This window comes from Miscanthus floridulus, chromosome 1, assembly GCF_019320115.1.
Source record: "Miscanthus floridulus cultivar M001 chromosome 1, ASM1932011v1, whole genome shotgun sequence".
Taxonomy (NCBI): Eukaryota; Viridiplantae; Streptophyta; class Magnoliopsida; order Poales; family Poaceae; genus Miscanthus; species Miscanthus floridulus.
Genome location: NC_089580.1, coordinates 195,379,533 through 195,406,955, shown reverse-complemented (window position 1 = coordinate 195,406,955; position 27,423 = coordinate 195,379,533). Strand labels below are relative to the sequence as shown.

Below are 27,423 nucleotides of genomic sequence, written 5' to 3'. Positions count from 1 at the left end.
CTGGTCTGAAACTTGGCTGAAACTGACTGAAAAACACTGTTCCGGCTGAATTGTTGTAAAAGAAAAACACTATTCCAGCTGAAAAAAGAAGTCGAACAAGCCATTTTTAAGACAAGCAAACGGGCCTTTCTCATCTCACCTCATTGATAGAATTCCTGTATTTGGAAATTGGAAGGAGCCAAAGAGCGTTTGCTCTCCGAATTCCTGGGTTTCTTTATTCAAAATCAAGGCCTCAGACACAAATCCATCCTACGTTAAGTGTTGAAAGTGGGACTTGCACTACGAATTCTTGAGATATGCCGCAACACAGTTTCCAGGAGAAAACTCTAATTCACACGCATAGCAAGACTGAACTAATTCATTGCATATACATTACTCAAGTCAGATCTCACTGAATCAAATCCACATGTAATATTCAATATTTCAACCGGTGCCGCATCTGAAATTCTAACCCAATTGAAGTAATTGCCGTGCCAGGAAAACAAGCAACAGGTGTAAACGAGATATCAGTTGCGGAACAGCTGCAATTTCAGCCCCCAAAAAAACTTCCAGTGCTTGTATAAAAAGGGTTTCGTTCACATCCCGATTTCCAGCGCTACCTCTATTTCTAGTTAGCAATCCTCCCGCAGCAGAACCAAAATATGGACAACTTCCTCATTAGATAGATAATCTAAACTAATGTTTCATATAATCACATTGCTTTGGCATGAGCTGAGAAAGCTCGTCAGTATTCCATCCCATTCATGCTGCCCATTGCTGATGCACTACTCTCTTCCTTGGGGATCTCAACAATGACAGATTCTGTGGTAGTCAAAAGAGATGATACACTGCAATATGAAAACAGAAGGGGAAAATGAGTCATGGTCCCATGGACATAACAGGAGGAAAATATATATAAATAGACTAAGCTCAAGATTCTAGGAGCTGCTTGAATGTGCATGCAACAATCAAAAAATTGCAGCAAATTCTCAACAGTCAAAGATACAAGAGCTGAGTATAAGAAGCTCAAGCTAGCTACTTCAATGCAGCTTGACTATCTTGCTGAACTAAAAACATTCAAGTATTGTCACGCCTCGTTGCCGCCGGCCAGCGCCGTCGACGGGAGGAGTTTCAGAGAGCACGTGAGAGACGAGGAACGGGAAGAGGAACCTTCCTCTTTCACCGAGTTCAGTTTCAGAAATGCAATGGTTCTCAATCCGATACAACGCACGCTTAAAACACCCCCCTTGGCCTATGGCCCACATGTCATACTATATCTATTACATAATTGCTTTAATACGTCTTCTGGCTTCCTTAGCGTACTTCTCTTGGTTTACGTCTCCTTCAGCTCGTAGGTGTACCAGATCTGACATCTCCCGCCGAAGAGGATGCTTGACCCCAAGTAGGTGCCTGCGGGAACCGCTGACAAATGACATTGTAATCTTCCCAGATTGTTGAAGTTGGTGGCAGACCTGTCCACTGAATGAGCACTTGTGGAATAGCGGCATTACCACACTTGAACAGTCGGCGCTCAAGCACCTTCTCAAGCAGTGTCGTTGTGGCCTCAATATCAGTGGTGAATGGAAGCTCAGAAAAAAAAACTGGTGTATAAGCTGCAACAAAAGGTTTAAGTTGTGAAACATGAAACACATCATGAATCTTACTGTCTGCTGGGAGCTTCAGGCGATATGCCACCCGCCCAATGCGTTCAATAACGAGATAGGGCCCGAAATACTTGTATGACAGTTTAGGAAATGGTCGATTCGCCACGGAACTTTGGGTGTACGGTTGCAACTTCAACAGAACTTGGTCACCCACTTGGAACTCAATGTCAGTACGATGTTTATCAGCCAGCACTTTGATTCTGTTCTGTGCCTTGGCCAAATTCTCCTTGAGGGCCTGCAAATACAGTTCTCTGTTCTCTACTAGTTCAGCCACAGTGACTGGTGTTGTGTGTTGTATAGTAGGAGGTGGTTCGGCTAGGGGAAGGTTGGGTGGAGATAAGGTGTCATGGGTGGGTTTGACAATAACAAAAGCCCAACTATTATTGCCTTTGGTGTCTTTATATAATTTAGTGGCAGAAATGGGTTTGGCTTGCAAAGGAGGGGAGATAATGCCCTGGAGTTTAACTGATTTGTTTCTTATGTGGAACTGTAGGGTTTTCTTGGACCAATCCACTTCCATAGGGCCCTGTTGCTTAAGCCAGTCATAGCCTAAGATGGCATCATAGGTAGTCATGTCCAATACTATCATGTCACTGCATAGAGTATGCCCCTGAATATACCACTGTAAGTTATGTACTTTGGCTATAGTGGTCAACATGTCTCCATTAGCCAACCTCACTGTCCTTGTTGGGATTGGTACAGTAGCTAACTTGGCCAGTTTCACAAAGTTGGAACTGATGAAACTATGTGAACTGCTTGAATCCAGTAAGGTAAGCATAACTTTATCCTGCACGAGGGCCATGAGCTTCATAGAATTGTTAGTATCCATACTAGAGAGTGCATTGAGAGATAAGTGACCGAAATCTTGAGCAAGAGTATCTTCAATAGCTAGCTGATTCAGAATATCTTCCGTAATCTCCTCTTTGTTGGTGTCTAGATCATTGATAACCAATGCATGAACTTGAGCCTTGTGACGTTTGGGGCAATTCTCTTGGCGGCCAGGTTCAAATTTATCACCACAAGCAAAACACATGTTGTTAGCATGCCTATAATCCCTCAACTACCTGATTCTTTGCAGATTGGCATTGTTTGTCTGAGGGTTAGGAGCTTCCTGCTTCTGAAACTGTGGCTTGGGAGCAGCATTGTTTCTGTTATACTTGGCTTTGGTTCTTTCTTGGGTTCTTTGTTGGATCTTGGCAATTAGAGTTGCCTTGTCAACTGTGAGTGGAACATGGGGCTCAATAGCTGCTCGGATGTCATCCTTGAGACTAGCTACATAAGCTGAAGCAAAGAAAACCTCATCATAATGACTGTTGTGCATGGTAATGTTATACTGCAGCGCCTGAAAAGCCAAAGTATAGTCTTCCACTGTACCACTTTGCTTAAGGGATAGCAGATCACTGATGGCTGTACAAAAATCATTTATACCAAACTTTGATAGAACTACTGAGCAAAAGGCAGTCCCGGAGGGCCAAGTGCGACCCTGTTTGTAGGCTTGCCACCATTTGGCGGTATTTTCCTATAAGTGCATTGTAGCATAGGTGACCTTCATCTCATCTTCGGTCTTGTAGATTTTGAAGTAGTTATCATAGTTGTCTAGCCATATCTTGGGATGGTTGCCATCAAAAGTGGGGAATTGCATCTTAGGAAGTGCATGGTGAGGCGTGGAATCCTTGTGATGATGATGCTGCCTGTTGGAGGGCTCAGTTTTCACTACATAGTCTTTGCTAGCAAATATGTTGTCAAAATGTGCCTCTTCCGTAGAGCTCAGAGAAACATTCTTTGAGTGTTGCATTGCAACCTCATTCTCCATCTGACGTAGTGTCAGAGAAGCCACTGCTTGTCCATTGGCATGTACCTGCTTGGATATGATTTTCTGTTTTGCCTTTGTTTCATCCACACTTTGCTTCAATTGTTGTTGGATTAGACTGATATCATTCATTTGTTTGAACATGAGGTCAAAATTCTCCATGACCTGTTCCCAACGACTCTTTTCGTCATCCGTGTTGGTCGACATGGCATCTAGGATGAACTTGGTCTAAACTGAAGGCTTAGGAGGAGACATTGTGAAGAAGCTGAGATACAATTGACTGGCGGGTGTAGTAACAGGTTTGGCCACTGCCTCCCCAACAATCTACTACACCAAACTGCAGACTACGCCTGGACGCACGACACCACCAAATGATTTTACGCGAGAACCTGTCCCGCAACCCGAGTGTGTTAACGCATCCCCGCCAACGCCACCGCAACCCAATTGAGTAAGAATGCTATGGAATTTTACACAGGAATTTGTCCCGCAACCCTCGCAGTCCTCGATATAGTGCCAAATGAACTCGTATCCGACGCCGATCCAAAGTCGATGCCGAAACCCCAGCTGAGAAAAGATGTCATAGAATTAGGTGGAGTGGTGGGTGGGAATTGGTTGGTTTGTGGATGGGTGGAGGTGGAAATTGCAGAGCTCAAGTGAAGTAGTGCCACTGCCGGAGCTGTAGGATCGAGATGGCGGACTAGAGGGGGGTGAATAATCCTTTCTAAAATTAATTGCGTCAGCTAACCAAAACAAGTGCGGAATTATAACTATCGGTCTAGCCAAGACTACACCCCTTTATCTATGTTCTCTAGCACCTTCCAAAGATACTAATTAAGCAACAAAGATGCTGGGCTAGCTAGAGCTCGCCTTACCAATTCTAGAAGCAAGGTCACACAAACATATGCCACTAGTACTTTAAGCAACAAGGAAGCTCCTATACAAACTAGTAAGCAAAAGCACAAAGCTATCTAAGCTTACTAGCAATGCTCAATAACAAGGCAACCAATGCCAAATTAGGGAGCGCAATTACTTAGCTACATAAACTAAGCAATGTGACTAATAAGGTTACACAAACCAAATTAGCCACGCAAGGGAGCTACTTCTATGCTACACAAGCAAGAAGGTAACTAGTAAGCTACACAAGCTAACTAATTACAAGAGCAACTACACAAGCATAATGTATATAAAAGTAATTACAAGCTTGTATAACGAGGATGCAAACCAATGGGAAGAACAAGGTTGACACGGTGATTTTTTTCCTAAGGTTCACGTGTTTGCCAACACGCTAGTCACCGTTGTGTCGACCGCTCACTTGGTGAAAGGTCCTAGTATGGCTAGAGGGGGATGAATAGCCTATTTAAAAATCTACAAATCAACTAGAGCAATTTAATTAGTATGACAAATAGCGAAATGCAAACTTGCTCTAGCTCTATAAGGGTTGCAAGCCACCTATCCAACAATTCTAGTTGCAATGATTACTAGGCACACCACTTGCAAAGTTACTACTCACTAAGATCTCTCAAACTTGCTACTCTAAAGAGTTTCACTAGATGAACTTAAAAACAGCAAAGCAAGCTCTCAATTCTAATTACACTAAAGAGCTTGTCACAACTAGTTTGTAAGAATATAAATGATGAGTAGGGTGATTATACCGCCGTGTAGAGGAATGAACCAATCACAAGATGAAGATTATGCCAATCACCGGGAGAATGCAAATGACAAGAGACAACCAATTTTCTCCCGAGGTTCACGTGCTTGCCAACACGCTATGTCCCCGTTGTGTCGACCAACACTTGGTGGTTCGGTGACTAAGAGGTGTTTCACAAACCTTGTCCACACAATTGGACACCGCAAGAACTAACTCACAAGTGAGGTAACTCAATGACATGAGCAATTCACTAGAGTTACCTTTCGGCACTCCGCCGGGGAAGGTACAACTCCCCTCACAATCACCGAAGGCGGCCATGAACAATCACCAACTCGTGTCAATCCTCCACCGCTGCACCAGGCCATCTAGGTGGTGGCAATCACCAAGAGTAACAAGCGAAATCTGTAGTGCAACACGAATACCAAGTGCCTCTAAATGCAATCACTCAAGCAATGCACTTGGATTCTCTCCCAATCTCACAAAGATGATGGATCAATGATGAAGATGAGTGGGAGTGCTTTGGCTAAGCTCACAAGGTTGCTATATCAATGAAAATGTGCAAGAGAGTGAGCTAGAGCCGGCCATAGGGCTTAAATAGAAGCCCCCACAAAATACAGTTGTTGTACCCCTTCACTGGGTACTGATCGGGGTGACCGAACGCTCTGGTCCTACTGACCGGACGTAAGGCTCAGCGCCCGGTCGCCCAATGGCGGCCACGTGTCGTCCTGCATTCAACAGGAGTCATCTCATCTCAACGGTTGATAGTTGACCAGATGCTCTAGCACAGGTGACCGGATGCTGAACCTCCAGCGTCCGGTCGTTTATAGTAAGGTTCCAAAACTAGTTTTCTTCGACCGGACTTGTCCGGTGGTACTTGACCGGACACATCCAGCGTCCGGTCAGTCACCCTGATCACTGTGCAGCTACGTCACCTCTAACTGGACACTGCCTTCTAGCGTCTAGTCAGTCAGAGGCCTAGCGTCCAGTCACATGACCGACGCCAGGGTATCACTGCCATGCCTGACCGGACGCGCCGGTCTCCCTGAGACCAGCGTCCGGTCAGTTGTAAAACAACAAGACTGACCCTCTATCATCTCTATCTCCTTCACCCTTACTCAAATGTGCCAACCACCAAGTGTATCACCTTGTGCACATGTGTTAGCATATTTTCACAAATATTTTCAAGGGTGTTAGCACTTTACTAGATCCTAAATGCATATGCAATGAATTAGAGCATCTAGTGGCACTTTGATAATCGCATTTCGATACAAGTTTCACTCCTCTTAATAGTACGGCTATCTATCCTAAATGTGATCACACTCACTAAGTGTCTTGATCACTAAAACAAAATGGCTCCTTCATTTTATACCTTTGCCTTGAGCCTTTTGTTTTTCTCTTTCTTCTTTTCCAAGTTCAAGCCTTTGATCATAACCATGCCACCACCATTGTCATGATCTTCATCATTGCTTCATCACTTGTAATAGTGCTACCTATCTCATGATCACTTTGATAAACTAGGTTAGCACTTAGGGTTTCATCAATTAACCAAAACCAAACTAGAGCTTTCAATCTCCCCCTTTTTGGTAATTGATGGCAACCCTTACACAAAGATATGAAATAAGATTCAATTGAATTCATGTTGCTTGCCCAAGCATATTTACCAAGTGTAAAGGATATGGACAAGTTTCATGAACTCCATATGGTAGCAATTGCTCCCCCTACATATGTGCTAAGAGTTTAGATTGTAGCTTTGCACATATGCTTAGATAGGAAATATAGGAGACAATTTCTACCAAATGATGCTAAGGTATAAGAAATAGACCTTTAAAGTGTGATACCAATTGGAGTGCACCATTATACCATCCTTTGCACCATTGTAACTAGACATACATAAAAAAAACTAGAACACCCCATGAGATCAAAATTACAAGTAAGGGTCTAGTTTTCATATGATGAACATAAGTCTAGTTACTTTAGCTAGATACTACTTGATAGCTAGACACCACTTGTAAATTTATGGGAATGAAATCATTAGATGACCTATGCATACTAGATTTTCATTTCATCATGTAAATTTACAATTAGCATACACCACCCAAGCATGGATGTTGAAATTTAGAACTTGTGCCATGCAAGCAAACACATGAAATGCACATTCAAATGCACCATACAAGTTCATAAGCTTGCTCCCCCTACTTGTGTGCTCAAAATTTTAATTGATCCCCTTCCTTTGTCATATCTTATCTCTCTACACTATTTCTCCCCTTATCACTTATCTTTGTTTCTCTCCCCCTTTGTCATCAATGACCACAAAGGCTTAAAGTATAGATAGGTTCAAATTATAGATAGGTTGGGGTGAAACCATGTGAAATGAGGAACATTTTTCAATTTGGTTCAATCTAGATTACTTGCAAAAGATATTTAACTCAGTTTGATCCAAGGACAAGCTTCTTCACACCTCCAAATAAGGGTTATCTTGTACCATGTTGAGTTAAACACTTATAGCTCATTTTATAGATCAAACACTAGGTTTACAAGCCCACAAACATGTCATGTGCTACCACTAGATCATTTCATGTATACAAGCAATAGTGGTACCATACAAGCATTAAATTCATTTGATTTTCATGAATGAGCCTATTCAAATGTGGAATATGTCTAGATGCACTAATCATGCCCTTAGCAAGGATGTATGTCATGCCAATCAATTTATACCTTGTATTACTCGAAGGAGAGGCATGTCATATAATAGGGGTGCATCAACACATATTGGTGAAGTCAAGTATATTCAATTTATTCCTTAGCTTGCAAAACTTCTTCTCATCAAGTGGCTTGGTGAATATGTCGGCAAGTTGATCTTCGGTGGCCACACTCTCTATGTAAATATCCCCTTTTTGTTGGTGATCTCTTATGAAGTGATGACGGACATCTATATGCTTTGTTCTTGAGTGTTGAACCAGGTTGTTTGTGAGTTTAATGGCACTCTCATTATCACATAACAATGGCACTTGCTTGATCCTAATTCCAAAATCACTCAAAGTAGCCTTTATCCAAAGTAATTGAGCACAACAACTACCGGCCGAAATGTACTCCGCTTCGGCGGTTGAAAGTGCTACACTATTTTGCTTCTTTGATGGCCAAGATACAAGTGATCTTCCCAATAGTTGACATATGCCCAATGTGCTCTTTCTCTCAACTTTGTATCCCGCATAATCGGAGTCCAAATATCCAATCAACTTAAACCTTGCTCCTTTGGGATACCACAACCCAACATTTTGTGTATGCTTCAAGTACCTCAATATACTTTTAGTAGCCTTCAAATGACTTTCTCTTGGTGAGGCTTGAAATCTAGCACACATGCATACACTAAACATCACATCCAGTCTTGATGCGGTCACATAGAGTAGACTTCCAATCATAGACCGATACATCTTTTGATCCACCATGTTGCCACTAGCATCACTATCCAAGCTTCCACTTGTCCCCATTGGTGCACTAATAGCTTTACTATCATCCATTCCAAACTTCTTGAGCATGTCCTTGATATACTTGCCTTGTCTCACAAATGTGCTATTCTTCATTTGCTTGATTTGAAGTCCAAGGAAGTAACTAAGTTCTCCAATCATGGACATCTCAAACTCACTTGCCATCATCTTGCCAAACTCCTCACAAAAATCTTGATTTGTTGACCCAAAAATAATATCATCAACATAGATTTGCATTACAAACAAGTCATTTCCAAGCTTCTTGATGAAAAGAGTGGTGTCAACCTTTCCCATTTGAATCCCTTAGAGAGTAGGAAATCCCTCAACCTCTCATACTATGCTCTTGGTGCTTGTTTCAATCCATATAAAGCCTTTCTTAACTTGTATACATGGTTGAGTTTCTTTTCATCTTTAAAACCAGGAGGTTGCTCAACATACACAAGCTTATTGATGTACCCATTGAGAAATGCAGTCTTCACATCCATTTGGTACAACTTGATGTTGTGGGCACAAGCATAGGCTAACAAGATCCTAATTGCTTCCAATCTTGTAACTGGGGTATATGTTTCTCCAAAGTCAAGACCTTCAACTTGAATGTAACCTTGAGCCACTAATCTTGCTTTGTTCCTTATTACTATCCCATCTTGATCTTGCTTATTCCGAAAGACCCATTTGGTTCCAATCACATTATGATTCTTAGGCCTCTCTACTAAATCCCATACTTGGTTTCTTATGAAGTTGTTTAGCTCTTCATGCATAGCATTGACCCAATCAACATCCTTCAAGGCTTTATCTATCTTCTTAGGTTCAATGGATGACACAAATGAGAAATGCTCATAAAATAAAGCCAATTTTGATCTAGTTTGCACATCTCTTGAAATGTCATCAATGATAGTGTCCAATGGATGATCTCTTGCAACATTGATTGGTTGAAGCACTTGCACTTGATTGCTAGCATTTGATTGATCACTTGGTTGAGATGATGAACTAGCCACTTGTTGATCTTGCACATTGCCATCAATGGTGCTTACTTGGATTTGATCATGAGAACCACTAGCTTGCACATTTGAATTAGAGAGCACTTGATTCTTGTTATCTTCAACATCAATCACCTCTCTAGGCCTTAACTCACCAATGTCCATTTTTCTTATTGCCTTGACCAATTGAGTTTCTTTCACATCATCTATATTTTCATCTTTCTTTAGGGAACCATTTATTTCATCAAACTCCACATCATGAGCCTCCTCAAGAGTACCACTAGCCAAATTCTAAACTCTATAAGCCTTGCTAGTAGTGGAGTAACCAAGCAAGAAACCTTCATCACATTTCTTTTCAAACTTGCTCAATCTAGTGCCTTTCTTCAATATGTAGCATTTACAACCAAATACCCGAAAGTATGCTATGTTTGGCTTTCTTCCATTCAATAGCTCATAAGGTGTCTTCTCCATCATGGGGTGACAATAGAGTTGGTTGCTATAGTAGCAAGCCATGTTGATTGCTTCAGCCCAAAATGAATGAATCACATTGTACTCACTCAACATTGATCTTGCCATGTCAATCAAGATTCTATTTTTTCTCTCAACTAGCCCATTTGATTGAGGAGTATACTTGGCCGAGAATTGATGTCTAATTCTAAATTCATCACACATCTCATCAATTCTAGTATTCTTGAATTCACTACCATTGCCACTTCTAACTTTTTTATGGTTGTTTCAAACTCATTGTGAATGCCTTTGACAAAAGATTTGAATATTGCAAACACATCACTCTTGTCAACAAGAAAGAAGACCCATGTATATCTAGTGAAATCATCCACAATCACAAATCCATATTTGTTTCCACCAATGCTAGTGTATGTGGTTGGTCCAAACAAGTCCATGTGCATTAACTCAAATGCCTTAGATGTGTTCATCATGCTCTTCTTAGGATGTGTGTTACCAACTTGTTTTTCAACTTGACATGCACTACATAGCTTATCTTTCTCAAAAGTGACATCTTTCAAGCCTCTAACTAAGTCATGTTTGATTAACTTGTTCAATTGTTTCATTCCAACATGACCAAGCCTTCTATGCCATAACCAACCCATGCTAGACTTAGTGATCAAACACGTTGTCAATTGAGCTTCTCTAGCATTGAAATCAACTAAGTATAGATTCTCATATCTAAATCCTTTGAATATCAAGTTAGAGCCATCTACACTTATGATCTCTACATCATCCACACCAAATATGCACTTGAAACCAAGATCACACAATTGAGCTACCGACAAAAGGTTGAAGTTCAAGCTCTCTACTAGTAGCACATTGGAAATGCTCAAGTCATTGGATATTGCAATCTTACCAAGCCCTTTGACCTTGTCTTTTCCATTGTCACCAAATGTGATACTATCAAACCCATTGCTCTTGTTTTCATTTATTGAAGTGAACATTCTTGGATCACCGGTCATGTGTTGTGTGCACCCACTATCAAGCACCCAATGCCTTCCTCTGGCTTTATAATTGACCTACAAAAGAAGATCAATTCCTTTTAGGTACCCAAACTTACTTGGGTCTTTGTAGGTTGGTCACCAAGGTCTTTGGTACCCAAATAGCCTTCTTCTTTGGTCTCACAATTGGTGTACCAATGAACTTAGCATTCATACCGTTGCCACCCTTATAAAGCATGTAACAAGAATCAAATTTGATTGATGATACATTAGGTAGCTTATTCTTGTTAGTCTTGTCATTTTGCTCTATATGCCCAACTTGCTTGCATCTATTGCAAAACTGACCATTGCCCTTCACAAAGCTAGCTTTGGGAGTGACAAAGGCCGCCTTGCCTTTCTGGGGGTTATAGCCTAATCCCTCTTTATTGAGAGAAAACCTTTGGCTACCTAAGCACTTTAGCAAGCGGGCTTCTCCACCATAGGCATTGCCTAAGGCACGAGTAAGCTCATTTACCTCCTTTTTGAGGGTCTTATTTTCCACCATTAGTGAGGTTTCACAAGTGAGACCATCACTCAAAGGTGAAGTAGAAGTGATATTGCTACAAGAAGTATTAGTGGGAGCAACAAAAATAGATTCATTAATAAGATCACATGTTAGTCCCACATCACATGATATGATCATTTGCTCCTTCTTGGCTTCCTCCACTTTGACTTGCTCAATGAGAGAGGAGTGAGCCTTTTCAAGCTTAGAGTGAGCTTTGCCAAGCTTCTCATGGGCTTCCATTAGCCTCTCATGAGTAGTATTGAGCTCATCAAAGGATTGCTCAAGAATTTTTACTTTCTTGCGCAATTCTTTGCACTCCTTTCTCTTCATCTCATTGCAAGCGTGCACTTGCTCACACATGTCCAAGAGCTCCTCCTTAGTGTACTCCTCATCCTCATCATCATTATCATTCCTACAAGAGTCACTTTCACATTCATCATCATCACTCTCATCATATTTTACCTTAGTAGGCTTTGCCATGAGGCATGTTGATGGAGTGTCGAAGATGGAGAGCTTCTTGTTGATGGCAATGCTTGCTAGAGCTCTCTTGATAGATTTCTTGTCATCATCACTAGAGCTATCACCATCCGAGGAACCATCACTATCCCAAGTGACTACATAGCCTCCACCCTTCTTCTTCTTTTGGAAGATCATTCTCTTCTTCTTCTTCTCTTTCTTTTCATTTTTATCTTTCTTGTGCTTCTTCTCATCTTCATCATTATCACTATTGTAGGGACAATTTGCTACAACATGATTAGGGCTCTTGCAATTGTAGCATCTTCTCACATACTCTTTGCTCTTGGTGTGATCTCTTCTCTTTCTTATACCATAGCCCTTCTTCTTTATGAATTTGCCCATCTTGCGCACAAATAGAGCCATGGCTTCATCATCAATGTCACTAAGATCATCATTATCACGTCATTATTTCTTGGACTTGCCCTTGTTCTTGGATGATGATGAGCTAGCCTTAAATGCTACACTCTTCTTCTTCTTGTCCTCTTCTTCCTTCTTGTCCTCCTTGTCACCCCCCTCCCTTTCCACACGGTATGTCTCTTGTGTCATGACATCACCTAGTACTTGGTTGGGGGTAATGTCCTTCAATCCTCCTCTTATGATGAGCAATCTCAACATCTCAAATCATGGAGGTAAGCACATCAAGAATCGATGAGAGACATCATCATCCTTGATCTTCTCTCCCAATACCTTCAAGTCGTTGACAATGACTTGCAATCGATGGAACATCTCCAGAATACTCTCATCATCCTTCATCTTGAAACTTATCAACTTGTCCTTAAGGATGTACAACTTGGCACTCTTAACCGCCGGTGTGCCCTCATATGTTTCCTCTAATCTCCTCCACACCTCATTTGCTCTTTCACAATCTTTGATTTGCTCAAACACCTTGGAATCAATAGCATTGTATATGGTGTTGAGAGCCATTGTGTTACATTGCTTGTTGATCTTATCTTGGTTGGTGGGATCATAGGGATCAATGATAGCATAATCATTCTCGGTCACATCCCATACTTGATCATTTATTAAACTAAGATACATTCTCATCTTTCTCTTCCAATAACCAAAGGATGTGCCATCAAAGAATGGTGGTTTGCCCCCCACATGGTTAAACACAACTTAAGCCATAATTTGACACCGATGTTGTTAAGCCTTTAATCAAATAGTGACCATGGCTCTGATACCACTTGAAAGGTCCCAGTATGGCTAGAGGGGGGTGAATAGCCTATTTAAAAATCTATAAATCAACTAGAGCAATTTGATTAGTATGACAAATAGCAAAATACAAACTTGCTCTAGCTCTATAAGGGTTGCAAGCCACCTATCCAACAATTCTAGTTGCAATAATTACTAGGCACATCACTTGCAAAGTTACTACTCACTAAGATCTCTCAAACTTGCTACTCTAAAGAGTTTCACTAGATGAACTTAAAAACAACAAAGCAAGCTCTCAATTCTAATTACACTAAAGAGCTTATCACAACTAGTTTGCAAGAATATAAATGAGTGAGTAGGGTGATTATACCGCCGTGTAGAGGAATAAACCAATCATAAGATGAAGATTACGCCAATCACCGGAAGAATGCAAATGACAAGAGACAACCAATTTTCTCTCGAGGTTCACGTGCTTGCCAACACGCTACGTCCCCATTGTGTCGACCAACACTTGGTGGTTCGGCGACTAAGAGGTGTTTCACAAACCTCGTCCACGCAATTGGACACCGCAAGAACCTACTCACAAGTGAGGTAACTCAATGACACGAGTAATTCACTAGAGTTACCTTTCGGCACTCCGCCGGGGAAGGTACAACTCCCCTCACAATCACCGAAGGCAGCCACGAATAATCACTAACTCGTGCTGATCCTCCACCACTGCACCTTGCTGTCTAGGTGGTGGCAACCACCAAGAGTAACAAGCGAAATCCGTAGCGCAACATGAATACCAAGTGCCTCTAAATGCAATCACTCAAGCAATGCACTTGGATTCTCTCCCAATCTCACAAAGATGATGTATTAATGATGGAGATGAGTGGGAGTGCTTTGGCTAAGCTCACAAGGCTGCTATATCAATGAAAATGTGCAAGAGAGTGAACTAGAGCCGGCCATGGGGCTTAAATAGAAGCCCCCACGAAATAGAGCCGTTGTACCCCTTCACTGGGTACTGATTAGGGTGACCGGACGCTCCGATCCTACTAACCAAACACAGGGCTCAGCGTCTGGTCGCCCGATGGCGGCCACATGTCGTCCTACGTTCAACAGGAGTCGTTTGATCTCAATGGTTGATAGTTGACCGGACGCGCCAGCACAGGTGACCGGACGCTGAACTTCCAGTGTCCAGTCGTTTAAAGTTAGGTTCCAAAACCAGTTTTCTTCTACCGAACTCGTCCAGTGGTACTTGACCGGACACATCCAGCATCCGATCAGTCACCCTGATCACTGTGCAGCTACGTCACCTCTGACTAGACACTTCCTTTCAGCGTCCGATCAGTCAGAGGCCTAGCGTCCAGTCACATGACCGACACTAGGGTATCACTGCCACGCCTGACTGGACACACCGGTCTCCCTGAGACCAGCGTCTGGTCAGTTGTAAAATAGCAAGACTAACCCTCTATCATCTCTATCTCCTTCACCCTTGCTCAAATGTGCCAACCACCAAGTGTATCATCTTGTGCACATGTGTTAGCATATTTTCACAAATATTTTCAAGGGTGTTAGCACTTCACTAGATCCTAAATGCATATGCAATGAATTAGAGCATCTAGTGGCACTTTGATAACCGCATTTCGATATAAGTTTCACTCCTCTTAATAGTACAGCTATCCATCCTGAATGTGATCACACTCACTAAGTGTCTTGATCACTAAAACAAAATAGCTCCTTCATTTTATACCTTTGCCTTGAGCATTTTGTTTTTCTCTTTCTTCTTTTCCAAGTTCAAGCCTTTGATTATAACCATGCCACCACCATTGTCATGATCTTCATCATTGCTTCATCACTTGAAATAGTGCTACCTATCTCATGATCACTTTGATAAACTAGGTTAGCACTTAGAGTTTCATCAATTAACCAAAACTAAACTAGAGCTTTCACTTGGTGGTTCGGCAGCTAATTGGCATCACCCGTCAAGCCCGCACATTGGGCACCGCAAGAAGCTACCCCAAAGTGAGGGTAGCTCAATGACACGCTCAACTAGAGTTGCTCTTCGTGGCTCCCGTGGGGCGAGCACATTGCCCCTCACAAAGCTCTTCTCTGGAGCACCGCACAGCTTCCATTAGCCTCTCATGAGTAGTATTGAGCTCATCAAAGGATTGCTCAAGAATTTTTACTTTCTTGCGCAATTCTTTGCACTCCTTTCTCTTCATCTCATTGCAAGCGTGCACTTGCTCACACATGTCCAAGAGCTCCTCCTTAGTGTACTCCTCATCCTCATCATCATTATCATTCCTACAAGAGTCACTTTCACATTCATCATCATCACTCTCATCATATTTTACCTTAGTAGGCTTTGCCATGAGGCATGTTGATGGAGTGTCGAAGATGGAGAGCTTCTTGTTGATGGCAATGCTTGCTAGAGCTCTCTTGATAGATTTCTTGTCATCATCACTAGAGCTATCACCATCCGAGGAACCATCACTATCCCAAGTGACTACATAGCCTCCACCCTTCTTCTTCTTTTGGAAGATCATTCTCTTCTTCTTCTTCTCTTTCTTTTCATTTTTATCTTTCTTGTGCTTCTTCTCATCTTCATCATTATCACTATTGTAGGGACAATTTGCTACAACATGATTAGGGCTCTTGCAATTGTAGCATCTTCTCACATACTCTTTGCTCTTGGTGTGATCTCTTCTCTTTCTTATACCATAGCCCTTCTTCTTTATGAATTTGCCCATCTTGCGCACAAATAGAGCCATGGCTTCATCATCAATGTCACTAAGATCATCATTATCACGTCATTATTTCTTGGACTTGCCCTTGTTCTTGGATGATGATGAGCTAGCCTTAAATGCTACACTCTTCTTCTTCTTGTCCTCTTCTTCCTTCTTGTCCTCCTTGTCACCCCCCTCCCTTTCCACACGGTATGTCTCTTGTGTCATGACATCACCTAGTACTTGGTTGGGGGTAATGTCCTTCAATCCTCCTCTTATGATGAGCAATCTCAACATCTCAAATCATGGAGGTAAGCACATCAAGAATCGATGAGAGACATCATCATCCTTGATCTTCTCTCCCAATACCTTCAAGTCGTTGACAATGACTTGCAATCGATGGAACATCTCCAGAATACTCTCATCATCCTTCATCTTGAAACTTATCAACTTGTCCTTAAGGATGTACAACTTGGCACTCTTAACCGCCGGTGTGCCCTCATATGTTTCCTCTAATCTCCTCCACACCTCATTTGCTCTTTCACAATCTTTGATTTGCTCAAACACCTTGGAATCAATAGCATTGTATATGGTGTTGAGAGCCATTGTGTTACATTGCTTGTTGATCTTATCTTGGTTGGTGGGATCATAGGGATCAATGATAGCATAATCATTCTCGGTCACATCCCATACTTGATCATTTATTAAACTAAGATACATTCTCATCTTTCTCTTCCAATAACCAAAGGATGTGCCATCAAAGAATGGTGGTTTGCCCCCCACATGGTTAAACACAACTTAAGCCATAATTTGACACCGATGTTGTTAAGCCTTTAATCAAATAGTGACCATGGCTCTGATACCACTTGAAAGGTCCCAGTATGGCTAGAGGGGGGTGAATAGCCTATTTAAAAATCTATAAATCAACTAGAGCAATTTGATTAGTATGACAAATAGCAAAATACAAACTTGCTCTAGCTCTATAAGGGTTGCAAGCCACCTATCCAACAATTCTAGTTGCAATAATTACTAGGCACATCACTTGCAAAGTTACTACTCACTAAGATCTCTCAAACTTGCTACTCTAAAGAGTTTCACTAGATGAACTTAAAAACAACAAAGCAAGCTCTCAATTCTAATTACACTAAAGAGCTTATCACAACTAGTTTGCAAGAATATAAATGAGTGAGTAGGGTGATTATACCGCCGTGTAGAGGAATAAACCAATCATAAGATGAAGATTACGCCAATCACCGGAAGAATGCAAATGACAAGAGACAACCAATTTTCTCTCGAGGTTCACGTGCTTGCCAACACGCTACGTCCCCATTGTGTCGACCAACACTTGGTGGTTCGGCGACTAAGAGGTGTTTCACAAACCTCGTCCACGCAATTGGACACCGCAAGAACCTACTCACAAGTGAGGTAACTCAATGACACGAGTAATTCACTAGAGTTACCTTTCGGCACTCCGCCGGGGAAGGTACAACTCCCCTCACAATCACCGAAGGCAGCCACGAATAATCACTAACTCGTGCTGATCCTCCACCACTGCACCTTGCTGTCTAGGTGGTGGCAACCACCAAGAGTAACAAGCGAAATCCGTAGCGCAACATGAATACCAAGTGCCTCTAAATGCAATCACTCAAGCAATGCACTTGGATTCTCTCCCAATCTCACAAAGATGATGTATTAATGATGGAGATGAGTGGGAGTGCTTTGGCTAAGCTCACAAGGCTGCTATATCAATGAAAATGTGCAAGAGAGTGAACTAGAGCCGGCCATGGGGCTTAAATAGAAGCCCCCACGAAATAGAGCCGTTGTACCCCTTCACTGGGTACTGATTAGGGTGACCGGACGCTCCGATCCTACTAACCAAACACAGGGCTCAGCGTCTGGTCGCCCGATGGCGGCCACATGTCGTCCTACGTTCAACAGGAGTCGTTTGATCTCAATGGTTGATAGTTGACCGGACGCGCCAGCACAGGTGACCGGACGCTGAACTTCCAGTGTCCAGTCGTTTAAAGTTAGGTTCCAAAACCAGTTTTCTTCTACCGAACTCGTCCAGTGGTACTTGACCGGACACATCCAGCATCCGATCAGTCACCCTGATCACTGTGCAGCTACGTCACCTCTGACTAGACACTTCCTTTCAGCGTCCGATCAGTCAGAGGCCTAGCGTCCAGTCACATGACCGACACTAGGGTATCACTGCCACGCCTGACTGGACACACCGGTCTCCCTGAGACCAGCGTCTGGTCAGTTGTAAAATAGCAAGACTAACCCTCTATCATCTCTATCTCCTTCACCCTTGCTCAAATGTGCCAACCACCAAGTGTATCATCTTGTGCACATGTGTTAGCATATTTTCACAAATATTTTCAAGGGTGTTAGCACTTCACTAGATCCTAAATGCATATGCAATGAATTAGAGCATCTAGTGGCACTTTGATAACCGCATTTCGATATAAGTTTCACTCCTCTTAATAGTACAGCTATCCATCCTGAATGTGATCACACTCACTAAGTGTCTTGATCACTAAAACAAAATAGCTCCTTCATTTTATACCTTTGCCTTGAGCATTTTGTTTTTCTCTTTCTTCTTTTCCAAGTTCAAGCCTTTGATTATAACCATGCCACCACCATTGTCATGATCTTCATCATTGCTTCATCACTTGAAATAGTGCTACCTATCTCATGATCACTTTGATAAACTAGGTTAGCACTTAGAGTTTCATCAATTAACCAAAACTAAACTAGAGCTTTCACTTGGTGGTTCGGCAGCTAATTGGCATCACCCGTCAAGCCCGCACATTGGGCACCGCAAGAAGCTACCCCAAAGTGAGGGTAGCTCAATGACACGCTCAACTAGAGTTGCTCTTCGTGGCTCCCGTGGGGCGAGCACATTGCCCCTCACAAAGCTCTTCTCTGGAGCACCGCACAAGCTTCTTGCGGGCTTCAATGGAGACCACCACCTAGCCATCTAGGAGGTGGCAACCTCCAAGAGTAACACGCACCACTAGCTTGCAACTCGATCACCTAGTGCCACTCGATGTAACCTCACGATGCAATTGCACTAGAATCGCTCTCTAACACAATCGGATGGTCACTATCAAGCATATGTGAGATGGAGGGCTCCCAAGCACTCTCAAGCATGGGCACAAAGTCCCCTGTGGTGCTCAGCACTAGCCATGGCCGAGACCCCCTTCTATTTATAGCCCCACAGGCTAAACTAGCCATTACCCCTTCACTGGGCATTTTTTGGGTTGACCAGACGCGCCGGTCATATCGACCGGATGCAGGACCTCAACGTCCGGTCAACGGATGCTTGCCATGTGTCGCCTTTGTTCAACCTCAGTCACTTGATCTCAATGGTCAAGTGATGACCGGACGCAGCTACTCAAATTGACCGAACGCAGCAACCCCAGCGTCTGGTCATTTCTAGTAAGGTACCAGTCGCGACCGGACGCGTCCGGTCAGTCACGATCGGACGCAGCATCGGCATCCGGTCCTTCTCCAACTTTTTTGTGTTACCTACGCCACCGTATGTCAGTCTGACTAGATGCACCCTATCAATGTCTGGTCACTTGTAGCACCAGCGTTCGGTCAAAGACCGACGCCTGCACGCTCACTGCTGCCACTAAACAGATGCAGGACCCCAGCATGCGGTCACCATGTGACCAGCGTCTGGTCTACTCTGTGTGACCCTATCTTTTCTATATATGGCACTGGTGGCACCGTTGGACTGTCTATACTCTACGGGTGAACACTCCATCGGTGGAGTTCGAACCCTTGCCTCCGTTCCTTCGTCAAGTTGATCCACATCAACACCAACTTCATCTCCTTTGTAAATGTGCCAACACCACTAAGTGTACACCACCATGTGTATGTGTGTTAGCATTTTCACAAACCTTTTCCAAAGGATTAGCCACTTAACTTGCCACGCCACTCAATCCTAGCAATGATGCAAAGTTAGATCACTCAAGTGGCACTTAGATGACCGATATGCAAACAAGTTTGCCCCTCTTGATAGTACGGCCATCTATCCTAAACCCGGTCATCAACTTCTCTACACACCTATGACCGATGAAATGAAATGCCCTAGGTTATGCCTTTGCCTTATGCATTCCATTCCATCTCCTCCAATGTCGATGCAACACATGCACCAACATGATCAACAATGATATGATCCACTTTATATCATCACATGATCATATTGGTTCATTGATCTTGACTTCACTTGCTTTTCACCGTTCCCTTCATCCATCGGTGCCAAGTCTTGCTCAAGCTTTATCGCCATGCGGTCCATCACTCCAAAGCCTCCGACTTGCCCTTCACGCTTGCAACCGGTCCATCAAGCCAAGTCTTGTCTTGATCTTCTCCACCTTGATCACATGACTCAATGTCATGTCTCATGTGCAATGAGCTCCTTCATCATCACATGTGTGAGCTTTACAACATCTTCGTGCCATTTTCACCTTCATGGCATATGTTGCTCACACACATGTATCTATGGACTAATCATCTGTATATCTCACATAAATACAATTAGTCAACCTAGGTTGTCACTCAATTACCAAAACCACACAAGGACCTTTTAGGAGCTGACCCAGTTCAACCCAAAGGAGGGAGCTCTGGTTCCTTCTGTCGAACACCTCGAGGGCATTAACGGAGATCCCCTGCCCACCGGAATTATGAACTGTAGATCAAGGCACCCGGTCATGGAACATACCAACATGGACTGAGCAACTACGACGAGGTGGGTGGAGTGGAGTTAAGGTGGTTGGTTACCAAATTGTAGGGGTGGCGGCGCCACTGCGAGATGGTCGTCGTCGGGTAACTAGCACGGAGAAGAGCTACAGTCGCCCATCACCCCCCATGCCGAGGATACACCATCTTTGATACCAACTATCATGCCCCATTGCTGTCGGCTAGCGCCGTTGACATGAGGAGTTTTAGAGAGCACGTGAGAGACGAGGAACAGGAAGAGGAACCTTCCTCTTTCACTGAGTTCAGTTTCAGAAATGCAATGGTTCTCAATCCGATACAACGCACGCTTAAAACACCCTCCCTTGGCCTATGGCCCACATGTCATACTATATCTATTACATAATTGCTCAAATACGTCTTTTGGCTTCTTTAGCATACTTCTCTTGATTTATGTCTCCTTTAGCTTATAGGTATACGAGGTCTGACAAGTATACAAATGAAAAGTAGAGAGAGGACCTTGTAGCATCCAATAGGGTTGTTCTAATCACTTTAAGCGGGACGATGATACCAGCCTTGGTTTACATCTCTTGGTTTATTGATATCTGCGTCGTTCCTCATTGGCGCTGCTTGATGACTCTCTCCCATAACTTCAGTGTGGCTCATCAACATAATTCCCCGATAATTAGTACAACTTTGGATATCTCCCTTGTTCTTGGACATTGGTACCAATATGCTTCTTCTCCACTCCTCAGGCATCTTGTTCGATCGAAAGATATTGTTGAACATCTTGGTTAGCCATACTATAGCTACATCCCCGAGACATCTCCACACCTTAATTGGGATACCATCAGGGCCCATCGCTTTGCCCCCTTTCATCCTTTTTAAGGCTTCTCTAACCTTTGATTCTTGAATCCTCCACACAAAGCGCTTGTTAGTGTCATCAAATGAGTTGTCCAGCTAAACAGTGGTGTTCTCATTCTCACCATTGAACAATTTATCAAAATACTATTGTCATCTATGTCTGATCTCATCCTCCTTCACCAAGAGTTGCTCCCTCTCATCCTTTATGCACTTGACTTGGTTGAAGTCCCTTGTCTTCCTATCACGAACCTTAACCATCCTATAAAATGTCCTTCTTTCCTTCCTTCGTACTCAAACGTCGGTAAAGGTCCTCATAGGCCCGCCCCTTTGCCTCACTCATCGCTTGTTTTACAGTCTTCTTTGCCACCTTGTACTTCTCTATGTTGTTTGCACACCTGTCATGATACAAGCGCTTATAGCACTCCTTTTTCCTTAATAGCCTTCTGCACATCTTTATTCCACCACCAAGTGTCTTTCGAGTCGCATCCACTCCCTTTGTCACTCCAAGCACCTCTGAAGCAACCTTCTGAATGCATGTTGCCATCTTCTCCCACATGTTGTTTGCATTGCCTTCATCATTCCAAGGGCCCTCTTCAATGACCTTTTTCTTAAAGACCTTTGATGCCTCCCCTTCTAATTTCCACCACTTCGTTCTAGCAACCCTAGCTTGTTTGTTCCCACGAGCTTGCACCAGAAAGCAAAAGTCAGTCAGCACCAGCTTATGTTGAGCGACCACACATTCTCCATGTATCACCTTACAGTCCACGCATGTTCGTTTATCCCTCCTTGTAAGGACAAAGTCGATTTAACTAGAGTACTGGCCGCTACTAAAGGTCACTAAATGGGACTATCTCTTACGGAAGAAAGTGTTAGCTATCATTAGATCAAAAGCTATAGCGAAGTCTAAGACTTCATCTCCCTCCTGGTTCCTACTACAATATCTAAAACCCCCCATGAATCGCCTCGAAACCTGCACTTGATGTACCTACATGGCCATTAAGATCACCTCATATAAAGAGCTTCTCGCTACTAGGGACAGGGACAGCTCTAACCAAGCGATCTAAGTCTTCCTAGAAAGCCGCTTAGCACTCTCATCATGACCTACTTAGGGGGCATACACACTAATTATGTTTAAGACCATATCACTAATGACAAGTTTAACTAAGATGATCCTATCCCCTTGTCTTCTCATCTCCACCACACCATCCTTTAGGCACTTATCAATCAAAACTCCTACTACATTTTTATTTGAAGTTATCCCTGTGTACTAGAGCTTGAAGCCGGTATTGTCCACCTCCTTCGCCTTCTGCCCCTTCCATTTAGTCTCTTGAACGCATAAGATATTTACACGCCTCCTAACCGTTGTGTCCACTAACTCTCTTAACTTACCTATAAGGGACCCTACATTCCAGCTACCTAAACGGATCCTAGTTGGCTCAACTAGCTTCCTTACCCTTCGCACCCGCCGAGGTAGGTGTGAAGACCCTTGCTCATTTTGCACCACACCCGGACACCGATGTGGCGCGTCACTAAGGATGCGATGACCCGATCCTTGCTCACTTGACACCATATCTAGATCACGACACGACGCGTCATGGGGGTGACGACCCGGCCCTTGCTCATTTAACACCATACCCGGGTTTCGACATGGCGCATCGCTAAGAGGGTTACGCCCTAATACCAAACTAAAATATCTACTAGATAATACATACATCCCTGGCAATTTAGACAATATACTCCCTATGAACCCAAGGTTATAAATTGATCATTTTAATATTGACATCAACATTATGGATGTACATAATTTAACATCAATAATAGTTTTCACCTTTAGAACAGCAACACCACCAGAAAGCTTTGCCAATCGCTCTTGAAGCTTTTCCTTGTCATAGTCAGAAGTGCTTTGCTCAATCGTAGATCTCAACTGTAAAAAAAAGGTTATGGCTAAAAGTCACATGATGCCCAAATTGCCTCATGGAAACTAAGCAGATAAAACGAACATGCTCAGCTCTCTCTTCAATTGCCTTCTTATCCCCAGCTCCATCTTAGAAATTGTAACCTACATTTCAAAAACTTCACTTAATAAAAAAAAGAAATAGTTCTAAGTCTCTAAGACATGAACAAAACCACACAAGTCTTCTGGAGGTATCAAAAGCTCATGGCTATAGTTTAATCATGTAATCAACCTAACTAGATCATAAACAGGTATTTATTTTATACTATCAATAGTTCAGCTTATAGGAGCTGAGAAAAAGTGTATAGCCATCAAATGACACAACCTTTACCTTCTTGCAAGTGCCAAATATCTGAGGCTCAAAGTTCTCAAGGTTCATCCCAAGCTCTTCAGTTATAACCTGGTTCAATGTGCAAAAAAACAGAAAAGTGAACAAAGATTTGAATATATGATAACTATGACATGGGCAAAGAAATAGAGTTGTGACAGTGACATACTTCTCCCCCAGTAAGGATAGCAAGGTCCTGCAAGTTGGTTTTCCTGCTCCCCCCAAAACCAGGAGCTTTGACCGCACAGACCTGTGGTTCATGTAATTAAATAATAAAGCTGAACAAAGTACTAGCAAGAAAGCATAAAAAGAGCTAAAGCCAACCTTAACACCTCCACGAAGCTTGTTAAGAATCAGGGTACCCAATGCTTCACCTTTTACATCTTCTGCGATAATAAGTAGAGGTTTTTGCTTCTAATGAAGTAGAAAATAGACCATTATGTGTTAGATTGCAATAGACGTCACAACAAACCAACATCAGCCATAAGCGTGCAAGAATAAACAATCAAACAAACACCTTCATAGCTAACTCCATCACTTTGGCCATGGAGTGCGCATTTGATACTCTTTTGTCGTGTATCAATATCAAGGGATCATTTAGTTCCTACAACCGATAGGATTAGTCAATCAAATAAAAAATAAATAAAAGACAAAACAATTAGAGCAACAAGAACGCAAAGGAAATACTTACACATTTCTAGTTCTTCTGGTCGGTAATAAAGTACGGAGAGATGTAACCTTTGTCTAACTTCATGCCTTCCACAACTTCACGCTCGTTGTAGAGAGTGTTGCCATCCTATCAAGTAATTCATGGATCATAAACAAATATAGGACACTAAAACAAATTCCCAGATGAGAAAAAATGACACATAATGCTTCTCCCAGCATAGCTAGTTTCAAAAACAAATTTCTTAATGATAAAAATCCAAGTGTACAGAAAATGCAAAATATGTCCAAATTAAACACATTAATAACAACCTAAGTTGGGTATGGGACTGCAAGCAATGGGAGTGTGTAAAATCAAATTTGGAACACAAAAAAATGTAGTAGACTAACAGTAAGGGGAACACATCCAAAATTGTGGTGGTCTTAAGCTTCGCCCAACACTTTTTAAGTGTGATTATTAAAAAAATATAAATAGAGGTTGGTATGATGCATTAGACATGGTAAGTTCTTTAGAGTACTTACCGCAATAGTGATGGCTCCCTCTTTACCAACCTTCTCCATAGCTTTGCAATTAGCTCACCAATTTCCCATTCCCCATTAGCTGATATGGTACCCACCTTTGAGTAATAATAACAAATAAATTAGCACAAATGTCTTAGGGAAAGCAGAACAAACATATAAAAAAGCTCTCTAGTTCCTTGACTTGTTGCAATCCAACAATTACCTGTGCTATTTCCTCTGATGTACTGATCATTTTTAACTCCGCCTATGGTGGGGCGCCTTTGGTGTCCCAGCATAGCAGGTCCTAAGCCCTAGTAAAGAAGGAGGGTTGTGTTAGGCGCGGTGAGCCAATGTAAAAACTTAGCCACTTTAATGGAGATGAAACCCAAAAGAATCCTATTGGGGCGTAACCCTCTTAGCGACGCGCCATGTCGGAAGAAAAGCTTGTCCAACATCGGTTGAGGTGGTTTGGCCATGCCCAAAGGAGACCTCCAATGGCACCAATGCATTATGGAGTCCTAAGCCAAGCTAATAATATAAGGAGAGGTAGAGGAAGATTGAAATTAACATTGGGGGAGGAAATGAAAAGAGATTTGAAAGCTTGGGATATACCTAGAGATCTATGTTTGAATAGGAGTACTTGAAAAGTAGCTATTGAAGTGTCTGAACCGTGACTTGGGACTTTTGGTGGGTTTTAACTCTAGCCTACCCCAACTTGCTTGGGACTGAAAGGCTATGTTGTTGTTGTTGTACTAATCATTTTTGCCATGTTTTTAGGTTCGTGACAACAGAATCAACAGCCATTGAGATACCATGTCTCAGATCCATGGCATTCATTCCAGCGGCTAAGGACTTGCAACCCTCAGTGAATATAGCCTTTGTCAGAACAGTGGCACATGTAGTACCTGAAAGTGTTTGCATTAAGCGAACTTGAAATGAAACCCATTAAAGATATTATACTTCACCCTCAGTCAATGGTCTTCATAGAATGTATCTGAATGGAGGAAACCATATAACAAGACAACAAGACTTTTCCATAACAATGCAGTAGCCCAAAATCAAGACTGATGCAATATGCAAACTTAAAATGAATCTATCAATAACTGAGTCTAACAAATACATCAAAATACATAGGCAGCAAGCAGAACTTGAATTGAAAGAGCTTTGACATATTAGTGCATATATATTGCAAGTTCAAACATTACTATAGTATATAGTATGTTGCAGTGCTGAGAAGACAGGTCAATAGAAAATCCTAATCAATGTAAATGTGACAGGCATATGAATAGAACTATGCCATACCATCCCCAGCTGTATCATTGGTAGCATTAGCGACCTACTTCACAAGGCTTGCACCAACGTTCTTTACTCTGTCACTAAATTCAATGCTCTTGGCAACGGTCACTCCATCCTTTGTAACTTTAGGTGCACCAAAGCTTTGCTCAATAATAACAGTTCTTCCCTATAGCAAAAATAAATTGGGCTCAATAATGTCAATTCAACAACCCTAACACTGTCCCGTAAAAAAGTTAGTTTTGTGGACCGGTACTATGAAAAATACAGTGAAGCCCTACCATGGGAAAGTAAAAGATCTAAATGTAAAGATAAGATCATCCCGGTAAGCTAACTACTTGTGATATCATCGTAGCTATTATGCTGACATATTTACATGTAAAGATCATAACTAGTAATAATATGATATAGAATGACATGAACTCGATAAGATCATAGATCTCGGTAATTCACATATGTAAAGTAGTACATGAACAAAATACATACAGCCACATTAGCTAGTATAACATCATCAGGCATAGAAAAGAGTCCAACAAAACTAGGAGTAGTGATTTGTGCATCAATAAGCGGTGATATGATACAGAATGACAAAACTCAGACAGAATATACATTTACAAGTCTTAAGTACTTACGCAAAAAGGGTATAGACCTTAGGGCCCATTGTCACTTTGACAGCGTCAGCCAATTTTTCAACACCCCTCAGCACCAAGGCCCGGGCTTGGACACCAAACTTGATGTCCTTAGCAGTATAGTTCCTGCTCTAGGCCAAGCTACTCGCCACCTGCTCAGCATCACACCAATGGAGCACATTAGCACAAATAAGTCATAAATCAAATCAAATCAAACGACGAAAATCCCTTGACGCCCAATATAGCAGGTTAATATTTCTGATCAGTGATCTGCTCAGGACTAGGATGCTCCAAAGCACATGATCGGGCCAACCAAAAACAACACTAAAAATATCACTACTGCCTGCCACCGAATTCCTCACCTGGCAAGCGCTGCTCTCGGCATGCCTACACCAAAAAAGCAAACCACATAGTTTAGCGACACGACACGATTGATTACTCCAAAACCCCAGTACGGCACGAGAGAAAGCTCACGTAGAACAAAGCAAGGCACGAATCGGCTATCTCACTTGGCCTTGGAGGCAAGGCTGGCGGCCGCGTGGTACAT

At 42.4% G+C, this 27,423-nt stretch overlaps 1 pseudogene; it reads right to left on the bottom strand.

The window, feature by feature from the left end:
- Positions 1–724: 724 nt before the first annotated feature.
- On the bottom strand, positions 725–27,423 carry LOC136469500 (chaperonin CPN60-1, mitochondrial-like; annotated as a pseudogene).